The sequence below is a fragment of the Octodon degus genome, unplaced genomic scaffold (assembly GCF_000260255.1).
Source record: "Octodon degus isolate 3935 unplaced genomic scaffold, OctDeg1.0 scaffold00018, whole genome shotgun sequence".
NCBI lineage: Eukaryota > Metazoa > Chordata > Mammalia > Rodentia > Octodontidae > Octodon > Octodon degus.
This window is the reverse complement of record NW_004524594.1, coordinates 21,689,029-21,700,227: the sequence shown is the minus strand read 5'-3', so window position 1 is coordinate 21,700,227 and position 11,199 is coordinate 21,689,029.

Below are 11,199 nucleotides of genomic sequence, written 5' to 3'. Positions count from 1 at the left end.
ATGTCAATGTTGACTTAACATTTTAGTTAAGGGTCAGGAGAACAATAATGTTACTTGAAAATTAACATTATGTGTATATAGCTTTTGTTATTTAAAACAAATCATTGAATTTCTAAAAATATTTTTTTAAAGTATACTGTTCAGGGCTGAGGAAATAGCTTGGTGGTCTAAGCACCTCCCTGGCAAGTGCAAGGATCCAGGTTGATACCTGGTACTGTGTGCCATTCTGGCCACTGAAACCTGGTGTGGTGCATGCCTGCAGTCAGCACTGGGGAGGCTGAAACAGGAGTATCACTATGAGTCCAAGCTGTGTAGCGAGGCCATGTACCAAATAACAGATTAAAGTATATAGTTTATTAGAACCACAGTAGTTAAAGTACATTGTTTCATAACTAATCTCCAGAGCTTTTACATATTGCAAAATATTCTGTACTCATTAAATAATACCTCTTTCTCTGTAGCCCCTGGCAAGTACCAGTCTACTGTATTTCTGTAAGTTTGGCTATTCTGGGTACTTTGTGATTGGCTTATTTCACTAAATACAGTACTTCATTCAGTGTAGCCTGCATCAGAATTTCCTTTGTGGATAATACACTGTATGTACATTTTCTTTTCTGAAAAATTTTTGTTGTTACTGGTTATACAAATGAATGGAACTTCATTTTGGAAGATTTGTACATATGTTTTGCTAATTAGCCCCTCTCCCCCCAACTTTTAAAGTAACCTGGGCATATTTTTCCCCCATTATTATTTTTTCTTTTTATGTATTTAGTTATTGGGTACAGGGTCTCACTACACAGGGCTGGCGTGGTACTCTGGAAATTGAACTCTAGTGTCTGCCTAAGCAGGTGCTTTAATTCACTGAGCTATCTGGCTGGCCCTTCCCCATTATTTTGAACTGGACTCTATGCTACCCAGGTTGGTCTCTAACCCCTGGGCTCAGGTTTTTTTGGTACTGCAAATCAAACAGTCTCGTGCTTGCCAGGCTGGTGCTTGTGCCACTGAGCTATCTCCCCAATCCCTCAATCAGTTCTCAGCTTCCTAGGTAGCTAAGACTAAAACTACAGGTGCACCCCACCCTGCTTGACTTTTTGCATGATAAAATAAGTTGATAGAAAATTTTTCACTCCTTGGTTCAGAGGAAGTCATTTTTGCTTTCTGCCTTGAAACCTGATCTGCTTATAACGGTTCCCTAGGGCAGTTTTTTCATGGCTCTGGGCTAGGGATGGATTAGTTCTGTTTTTCATGGTGGTTTTTTTTTTTTTTTTTTTAATGTTTTACACTGGGTTTCATTGTGTAGTTCAGGCTGCCCTTGAATTTACTGTGTAGTGCAGGCTGCCCTTGAATTTGTAGCAGTCCTGCCTCAGCTTCCCAAGTGCTGTGAGCATAGGGATGTGCTATCTAGCCTGGCAAGAGCTTTTCTAACAGAAAACTTAAGAGACCTGCTGAAAAGAAATTTAAGGATAGATGACAAGCATGGTGGTACATGCTTTTAATCTCAGAAGTCGAGGCAGGAGGATCAAAAGTTTGAGACCATTCTAGGATACTTTGTGAGACCCTGTTGCAAAAAATAAGCTAGGGATGTAGCTGGGAAGTTGATCACTTGTCAAGCATGCACAGGACCCTAGGTTCAGTTCTTACCTCCACAGAGGCAGGAGGGATTTTTAGTTTTTTTAAAGGGCATTTGAAAAGACTGAATTTAATTCACCTTTTCAACATTTAAGTATTTTGAAATTATTTCTGAGTTGGTGCCCAAGTATATCAGAGGCCGTACCACTTGCTGTATAAGTGAACAAAGTTATATTGCCATCATTTATCTCAAGTCAGTTTTTCAAGAAGAAATTCTGTAATATAGTGGTACTCGGCATTTCATCATTTATTCACTTCAGTGATCAGCATTGTGTGAGGAGCGGGCTTTGCATTTCAATTGCTTACACTGTTATATGAAGACTATACATATGAATAGGGCATGGTACCACTCCTCATTTTGCTTCATAAGTTGGTTCCTCTCTGAGCCACAGGTGTGCAAATAGTTGGTGTCTTTGCAAGTCAGGTGGAGATGCATATGATGTGTCCCAGCCTAGTTGGGTTTTTTTTTTTTTTTTTGAATGTACTTAGTACAGAGTCTCATTACACAGATTGGGTTCATAGTGATCCTTCTGTTTTCAGTCTCCCAAGCACTGGGATTACAGGCATGTGCCACCACGTCTCAGTGTGCTGCAGGGGCAGGGCTGGCATACAGCTGGGTATTGAACCTGGTCCCTGTATCTGCCTAAGCAGGCACTTTAATCCGCTAAGCTATCTGGCTGGCCCCACAGCTTAGTTTTAAATAGGTCATAGGACCTACAGAGTTTGTTTTGTTTTTTTTTTTTTTTTTTTTTGCGGAACCGGGGATTGAACTCAGGCCCTTGGGCTTGCCAGGCAAGCACTTACTCTACTGAGCTATCTCCCAAGCCCAGACCTACAGAGTTGATCCGAGAGTTTAATATGGTAGCACACCTTTTCTTTGTCTTTTTGAGAAGGTCTTGCCATGCAGTTCAGGCTGGTGTTGGGCTCCATTTGTAGCCTAGGCTGGTCGAACTTTCAACAATCTTCCAGCCTCAGCCTCTTCAGTGTTGGGATTACAGGTGTGTACCACCATGACGAGCTTAGACTTTTTTTTTTTTTTTTTTTGAGAAAGGGTCTTGCTATGTATTTTAGTCTGGCCTTTGAACCATGTAGTCCAGGCTGGCAACAAACTTCTGTCTTCTAGAGTGCTGGTGTTATAGGGCATGCACCACCATTCCAGGCTTTTTCCTTTGTATATGTACACATGCATATAGAACTTGGGGCCTCTCATAGGCTATGAACTCTAAGCTGCACCCTTATCCCTGGTGTTACTCTCTTTATAACTCTGACTTAAAGATTTTCTGGGTATCCTCAAAATTGGCATTGAGTATTGAGAGAGTCCATTTGCACCAGGGAATTTATGATGGGGCTGTAATTGCTATGTCTTGGCTGCTGGGTAGCTTGAACCACACCGGTGGTACACAATTGACCATCCCATGCATGACTACTGTATTTCCAGTTGTGGCTGTCCAATGGGACAGTCACGCATACAGGAGGAATATCTTAAGTGCGTTTCAAGTTGGGAGTCAGTTTGCTTGGTGCTCTCAATTTCTAACACATGATGTTCTGCTGAGGGAGCTTTGCAGAATGATGGTGGAAGGAAGTCCCAAGACTTTTTTTTTTTTTTTTGGTGGAACCAAGGATTGAACTCAGGTCCTTGTGCTTGCCAGGGAAGGCGCTTATTCTACTAAGCCATCTCCCTGGCCCCAAGACTACTTTTCATATACATGTCTCAATGCAAAAACCAGCTGGGGCTGTACTCGATGATAGGCTTGCTTAGCATGTACAAAACCCTAGGTTTGTTTCCAGTACTGCAAAAGGGGTTGGGAAGGGGCTTTGCTATTATTAAATATATTTTTTTCTCTCTCCTATCCCCATCTCTTTTGGGACTGGGGAATGAACCAGGGGCATTTGTATTGAGCAGTATCCCTGGCTGTTTTTTGAGACAAGGTCTTAAGTTACTAAATTGCCCAGGCTGGGCTTGAACTTTCAACCCACTTCAGGCTCCATAGTGCTGGGATTACAGGCTTGATAACTGTTTCTTCTGGTTCCGCCAAAAAAAGGGGGGGTGGCCTGGGGTGATGGCTCAGTGGAATCCGCGCTTAACTGGCAAGTGCAAGGGCCTGAGTTCAATCCCCGGTTCTGCCAAAAATAAACTGTTTCTTGAAGCAGTTTGACTTCTACGGCACAGCATTCTTAGTTTTCCTTTTTAGTCACACTCCTTTCCCTCTGGACCAGAGCTGAGCTCTTGGTTTTCACTGTGGTTGCTTCCCTCAACAATGTCTTATGACCTTCCCCATGTGCCTGGTACCCGTCTTCATCTTAGTTAATGGCAAATTCTTTTACTTACACCAAAATCTTGGGGTTCACAAGTACATCCAATCTTTGAGGGAATCTTGGTCCCACTTCCCCACCTTTATCATTAAAACCACAGAACCACTATCATTTGGACTGAAGTTTTTTCCTGATCCTAACTGGTTGTACCCATAGCACTATTTTACAATATAGCAGCCATGATGATCCTTTTTAAATCTAAATCTATAGCAGCTCAGAACCTGCTAGTGGATTCTTACTTTATTCAAAGCAAAACCAAAATTCCATCCAAGGCCAGTAAGCCCATATAATTACTGTCTCTTATCTCTGTCTTGATTCTGCTGTGTTTCAACCATGTAACATTAGCCTCTAATTCAAAAGGCTGAGGGAGGAGGATCCCTGTAAGGTTGAGGGTAGCCTGGGCTACATAATTCAGGCAAGGCTGAATTACAGAGTTAGAGCCTGTTTCAAAATGTCAAAAAGCACTGAAGACTATATTCATCTTTTGAGTACCTGTCTGGTCCCTCAGGCATTTCCATCAGCCAATCCCTTAATGAATGCTTATTTATGTTTTATATATTTATATATCCTATCCCCTTTTAAAATTTATTTTATTTTATTTTTTATTTTTTTGGCGGAACCGGGGATTGAACTCAGACCCTTGCGCTTGCCAAGGAAGCGCTTATTCCACCGAGCCATCTCCCCGGCCCCTCCCCTTTTAAAATTTTGAAACAGCATCTTGCTTTGTTGCCCAGACTGGACCAGAACTTACAATTATCCTGCCTCAGCCGCCTGAGTAGTTTGAGATTGTGGAAGTGCACTACCACATTCAGCCAAAACTCTCTTAAATTTGTATCTCCAGCTCCAAACCTCTCCTGCTCAAGATTCAGGAGTCCAACTAGGTGTAGTTACCTGTAATCCCAGCACTCTTAGGAGGCCATGGCAGGAGGATTACAAAGATAGGCCCAGTCAAGGCAATTTGGTTGACTTAAACCTTGACTTAGGCCAGGCCTCGTAGCACATGTCTGTAATCCCAGCACTGAGGAGGCTGAGGCAGGAGGGTGGTTAATAGTGAGCTCAAGGCCAGCCTGAACTGTATAGCAAAACCCTGTCTCAAAAAGACCTTGATTTAAAAAGATGGCATGGTGTACACTGAAGGCTTTAGTACCAGCAAGAAGAAAAGAACCTAAAGTCCTACTTGATACTCAGTTGTATTTATACACCTCAACAATGCTGTGCCCACAGTGAACTCTTAAGTCTTACTCCAAAACCATTTTTTGGGGGCTGGGGAGATAGCTCAGTAGCCCAAGTGCCTGCCCAGAAAGTGCAAGGTCCCAGGTTTGATCTCTGATATGCGCCCTGCTGTTGCTGGCCCTGAAACCCCAGGTGCCTCTGCTGGTGAAACCAGGTGTGGTGGCACACACCTGTAATCCCAGTATAGGGAGGCTGAGACAGGAGGATCACTATGAGTCTCAGAAGTTTTCAAAACCATTTCCCCCACCCCTCTTTTTTTTTTTAATGTATTTGATACAGGGTCTCACTATTTATCTTGGACTTGTAATGATCCAGTGGTTTTCAGCCTCCTCAGTGATGGGATTATAGGAATGCCCTGGGATTACAGGAGTTCGTGACCATGCCCTGTCTTGGCTGGGCAGTGCCAGTGTGGCATGTGGTGCCAGAACCCAGTCCCTGTGCTTGCCTAAGTAGGCACTTAGTCCACTATCTTGCCAGCCTTCCCCTATCTCTTTAAGTGGTATTACCATCTACTTATTCTAGCTAGATTCCTGGTAGCCATCCTTGATTCTGATTCTGCAATTTTTTTTTTTTTTTTTTTTTTTGAGGCAAGGACTCCTTGCTATATAGTTCATATTGGCCTTGAACTTGCTGTATAGCCCAGGGACCTCAAACTGCAGGTGGTCTTCCTACCTAAGCCCCCTGAGTGTTGAGATTACAATTATGTGCTACCACACCATGCTCCCCTCATCAGTTATTGAGAGTATTTATAGTGGTACTGGGACCCCTGAGTTATATCCTGTAGCCCTTTTAAAATGTTACTTAGAGACAGGATTTCCATAAATAGCTTAGTTGCCCAAGCTGATCTAGTCCTACTTCAGTCTCGCGGAGTGCTGGGATTACAAGTGTGTGTCACCATACCCAACTTTAGTATATCAAATGTTTTCATGTCTTTGCCATAACCATAGACCCTATCTTCCGCTAGGACTATAATGGCTTTTTCCTGATCTTTTCCTCTTCCTCTTGTGATCTTCAACTTAAGTCTGTATTCAGTAGCCAGAATAATCTTGTCAGATACAAATCAGATGGTCCCTCTGTTCCTAAGAACCTTTTAGCAATTTCTGTTATAAAGTGAGTCATCCTTTACCTCTGCTTAAAAGGCCCTCAAGTGCCTAGTTTCTCTCCCACTCATCATCTCTGAATGATTTATTCTTCCTTCACCCCTCACCCATGCTTTCCTAATCATGTTATCTCTGAAGTATGATTTTCAAAGCCTTGTTATACCAAACTCTTCTTGGCTTTAGGGGCTCTTTTTACCCAGATGGATCTACCTTTTGACCATTTAGGGATCACCTTCTTCAGTAAACTACATTCTCTGAAGTCCTTTAGATAATTGACTTGCTTCAGGGACAAAATTATCAGAAGGCCCTCCTCTGCCCCTCTTGCTAAGTAGAATCGTCCTACCATTCTCATCACAATTGTACCCATTTTGTATGTTTTGTGGTACTTTGCCCAAATTCTTTTGTCTTTGAGATAGGGTCTCACTACGCAGTTTAGGCCGACCTTCATCTCACTTTGTAGCCTAGGCTGACCTCAGACTCACAGCAGTGCTCCCTGTTGTGCCACCACGCCCAGCCCAAATTCTTTATTACTCTTTTTTGAGACAGTCTTATTATGTAGTGCAGGTTCAGCTTGGTCTTCACCTCACTATATGATGCAGGCTGGCCTTAAACTGTGGCCTTCCTCTAGCCTCAGCCTTGAGTCCTAGGATTACAAGTATGCACCACCACGCTCAGCCACATTTAGTTTTTGAAATATTCCTTTTTTTGGGGGGGCAGGGGTTACTGGGATGCAAACTCAGGGCTTCACTCTTGCCAGGTGGCACTGCACCATGGAGCTAAATCACTAGCCCTTCAAATATTCTTAGGCAAGTTTGAGACCAGCCTGGCTTACAAAGTGAGCTCCAGGTCAGCTGAACTATATAGCAAGACCCTTAAAAAAAAAAAAAAAAAAAGTTGGGAGGCTAGGGAGATAGCTCAGCGGTCTAAGCACCTGCCTGGCAAGTGCAAGGACCCAGGTTTGATCCCCAGTACCACATGCTGTGCTGGCCCTGAACCCCAGGCACACTTTGCTGGCCACTGAAACCAGGCATGGTGGCATACTCCTGTAATCCTAGCTCTGGGGAGGCTGAGACAGGATCCCTACGAGTTGAAGCTGCAGAGCTGCATAGCGAGATCCTACACCAAATATATAATAAAAAATTAAGAAAACCTGAAAAACAAAATAAAAACACACATCTTTTAATCTCAGCAGTCAAGAGGCTTATGTAGGATTGCCATGAGTTCAAGGCTAGCCTGAACTACATAGTGAGACCCTGTTTCGAAAACAAAAATCAACATATGAGGTAGGTACAGTGGTGCATACCTGTAATCTCAACTAGTCCAGAGACTAAGGCAGGAGGATTGTACATTCAAGCCCAGCCTGGGCAACTGTAGTGTGACTTTACCTCAAAATAGAAAGGTGGGGCTATAGTTGAGTGGCAGAGTGTTCTGTGGGGCCCTGCGCTCAATTCCTAGTACAGCAAAAGAAACAGCCCCGCATCAGAGTATGTAGTGGGACCAGAGGGTTCAGCAGTCTAGAGAGATGGTGACAGTATGCCCATACTCAGGCCTATAGCTTTGAGATGTTCATCTCAGATTTGAGAGTACTGTGCGGCCAGCTCTACTTGCTTAATTTCTTTCAGCCCCACCTGGGCCTTATATCCTAATATCTGCAGAATGAATCCTCTTCATAGTTGTCAGCATGGATTAGTGTATTTAAGGGTCTGCTTCAGTTGAGCTCCATGAGGGGTGTAAAACACTGTCCTTAGCTTATCACTGCTTTCTAGAGCATAGCACAGTTTGTAATATAACCAACATTTATGGAAAGCTTTTTTTTTTTTTTGCGGAACCAGGGATTGAACTCAGACCCTTGCGGTTGCCAGGCACTTATTCTACTGAGCTATCTCCCTGGCCCTACGGAATGCTTTTACTGCTTCATATAGTCCAGAGGAAGGTAACTCATTCAATACAGAAGGAAGCCAGCTCAGAGAGGTTATATGCCCAAGACCATAGAAAACTTGGGTTTGAGTCCTAACATTTCCCTGCAGAGCCCTGACTTTGAGCTATGAGTGGGCTCAGTGCCAGCAGCTAAGCTAACTCCATAGCAGCTGGCTACCTCCCAGTCCAAATGTGGTTGAACTCTAGCTTTCAGGCAGGGCCAAGACCATCACCAGTAATCCTAGATCATCAGTGGGAAAGGGTGGAAAATGGGGTATGAGCTCTTTGCTGGCACTCCCAGGGTCTGGAAGTGATAAGCACACAGAATTTACCTTCTGGCTTACAGAGTTGTCGATCCATTTCTTTATTCATTGCAGTGTGCATCAGTGTAGGGATCTGCACCTGGGAATGTAGCCACACCAGGTAAACTGACCTCAGGTGGGACTCAGCACTACAGCATGAGGTACAATCAGTTGCAAAAATGGCCACTGAAACTATATGGGGGGGGGGTATTGGGACTGAAACTCAGGGCTTCTCTTGCCAGGCAGGCGCTGTACCATGGAGCTAAATCCCTAGCCCTTAAAAATCTTACAGCCAGGCAAGTTTGAGACCAGCCTGGGTTACAGTGAGCTCCAGGTCAGCCTAAACTGCATAGCGAGACCCTGTCTTTAAAAAAAAAAAAAAAAAAAAAAAAGTTGGGAGGCTGGGGAGATAGCTCAGCGGTCCGAGCACCTGCCTGGCAAGGTTTGATCCCCAGCACCACATGCTGTGCTGGCCACTAAAAGCAGGCATGGTGGCATACTCCTGTAATCCCAGCTCTGGGGGGGCTGAGACAGGACCACTACTAGTTGGAGCTGAAGTGCACTGGCTGCTCCCAAGATGGAGACAGTTGTGTCCATAGTGCAGGAAATTACCTTTTTGGGCTACTTCTCTAAATTGCAGCTACCGTCCAGTTGGACACTAGCTTGTGATTGCTAGTGCCAAGGTCTAGCCAGATCCTGGCAGCCTAGTTCACCTTGCTTTATGAAGAGCTTGAAAACTGTTCCCTTAGGGCCAGCCAAATAGCTCAGCGGATTAAAATGCCTTCAAGCAGGGGCTGGGGTTCAATCCCTGCTGGCCGAGATGGCAACTGAGACTGGACGTGGTGGCTCACACCTGTAATCCCAGCTCTTGGAAGGCTGTAAACAAGGATCACTATGAGTCCGATCTAGTAGTGAGACCCTGAACACCCAGTGGACCCTTCCCTAAAATACCCTGTAGGCCCTTCCCTAAAATACAAAAAAAAAAAAAAATCCTCCTTTGGTGGATATGACCCCCTAGGACTGTGGGTCCCTTTGCAAACTTGTACATTTGAAGTAGTTTCTATCTGCAGCTTCCTAGTGAACAATTATCAGGAATCAAGGGTGTTTTATTTGCTACTCGGACCATGGAACATTTAATGTTTCTAAACCAGGAGTTGCCTTAATTATTGAGAAGTTAACCATGCTGTTTGCTGGGTTTTTGTAGATTAGTGGAAATGATGGTTGTGTAATTTTTATTTGGCCTGAATCTTTTTTTGGAGGTGGGGGATAGGGCTTGAGACAGGGACTGAGTTCAGACTGGCCTTGAACTCAAAGCAGTCCTGTCTCAGCCTCCTGGGGTTACAAGCATGTGCTGCTATGCCTGGCTCCTATCCCACTATTGATAGGATTCATCGCACCAAATCCTTTCTTCTGTTGGTTCTCAGAGCTGCTTCTGCCATTTCTTGTGCTTTGGTTCTTGGCAGTAGAGCACAGCCATGCTTTCAAAAGTGCTAAGACAAGGGCCAGCCAGATAGCTCAATGAATTAAAGCACCTGCTTAGGCAGATGCAGGGGAGTTCAATCCTCCCTGGTCTGCCATGCTGGCACCACCCCCAGGCGCGCTGAGATGGGAATTGAAGACTAGGTGTGGTGGTGCGTGCTTGTAATCCTAGCACTTGGGAGGCTGAAAGACAGGAATGATCACTGCAAGTCTCATCTGTGTAGTAAGACCCTGTACTAAATACACTGGGGGAAAAAAAAAAAAGTGCTAAGACTGATTCTGCTGAGAGCTCTTCCCAGGAACATGTTTGATTTTCCTTTTTCTTTCAAATTTCCAAAGACAAGCCAGGAAGCTAATCTTGGGGAAATTGCTTCCCTTTTCTAGAGAATTGCAATTTTCCATTTTGCCAGGCATCCAACCTTTTTCTATTCTGAGGGCCTACTATTACTCCCTTGTGTGGCTTTAAGTAAGGGCAAGGAGGCTACCTCAGGCCTGCAAAGTAACTCCATGCTCTCATGGAGCTCAGTAACCCCATTCCTCCGGCAGCATCCTAGAGAATGTGTTGCACAAGTACCTTAGAATTCTCTCACACCACATAGGTGAATCTGGCTTTCTCCCAACAGTGACACTTCAATCAGGCTAGGGTTTATTTTTCCCTTGTACTTCTGGACTATACCTGGGTATATATCCAGAACCCTGCCCCAAATAGTTGACTGCTCAGAAATAAATTTATAGAGGTGAAAGGCTTGGTATGTAACCTCCTGCCCTCAAACCAGGCCAGGAACATCTCAGCCTTCAACATCTTTCACAAACATTCACTTTCTGTATAGGTTACTGATAGAGTTCTACTGATGGAGGGAGTTTTGCTGGATATTGAACCCAGGGCTTCCTTAGTACCTTTCTCCTTTAATTTTGAGGATTTTTTTTTTTTTTTTTTTTTTTTTTTGTGGTACTGAGCAGTGAACTCGACCCTGTGCTTGTCAGGCAGGCACTTATTCCACTGAGCTATCTCCTCAGACTGAGGATCTTCCTAAACTTGCTGAAGTGGGATCAAACTTAACAATCTTTCTGCCTTCCTCCCAGAGTGCTGAGATTACATGTATGTACCACTACACCCAGCTAGTACAATTTTAAGAAATCTCTCTAAAGTTTCAATTTTAAGACATGAAAAATTTCTTTTCTGTACTGGGAATTGAATCCAGGATTTCAAAAACAGTAGACAAGGA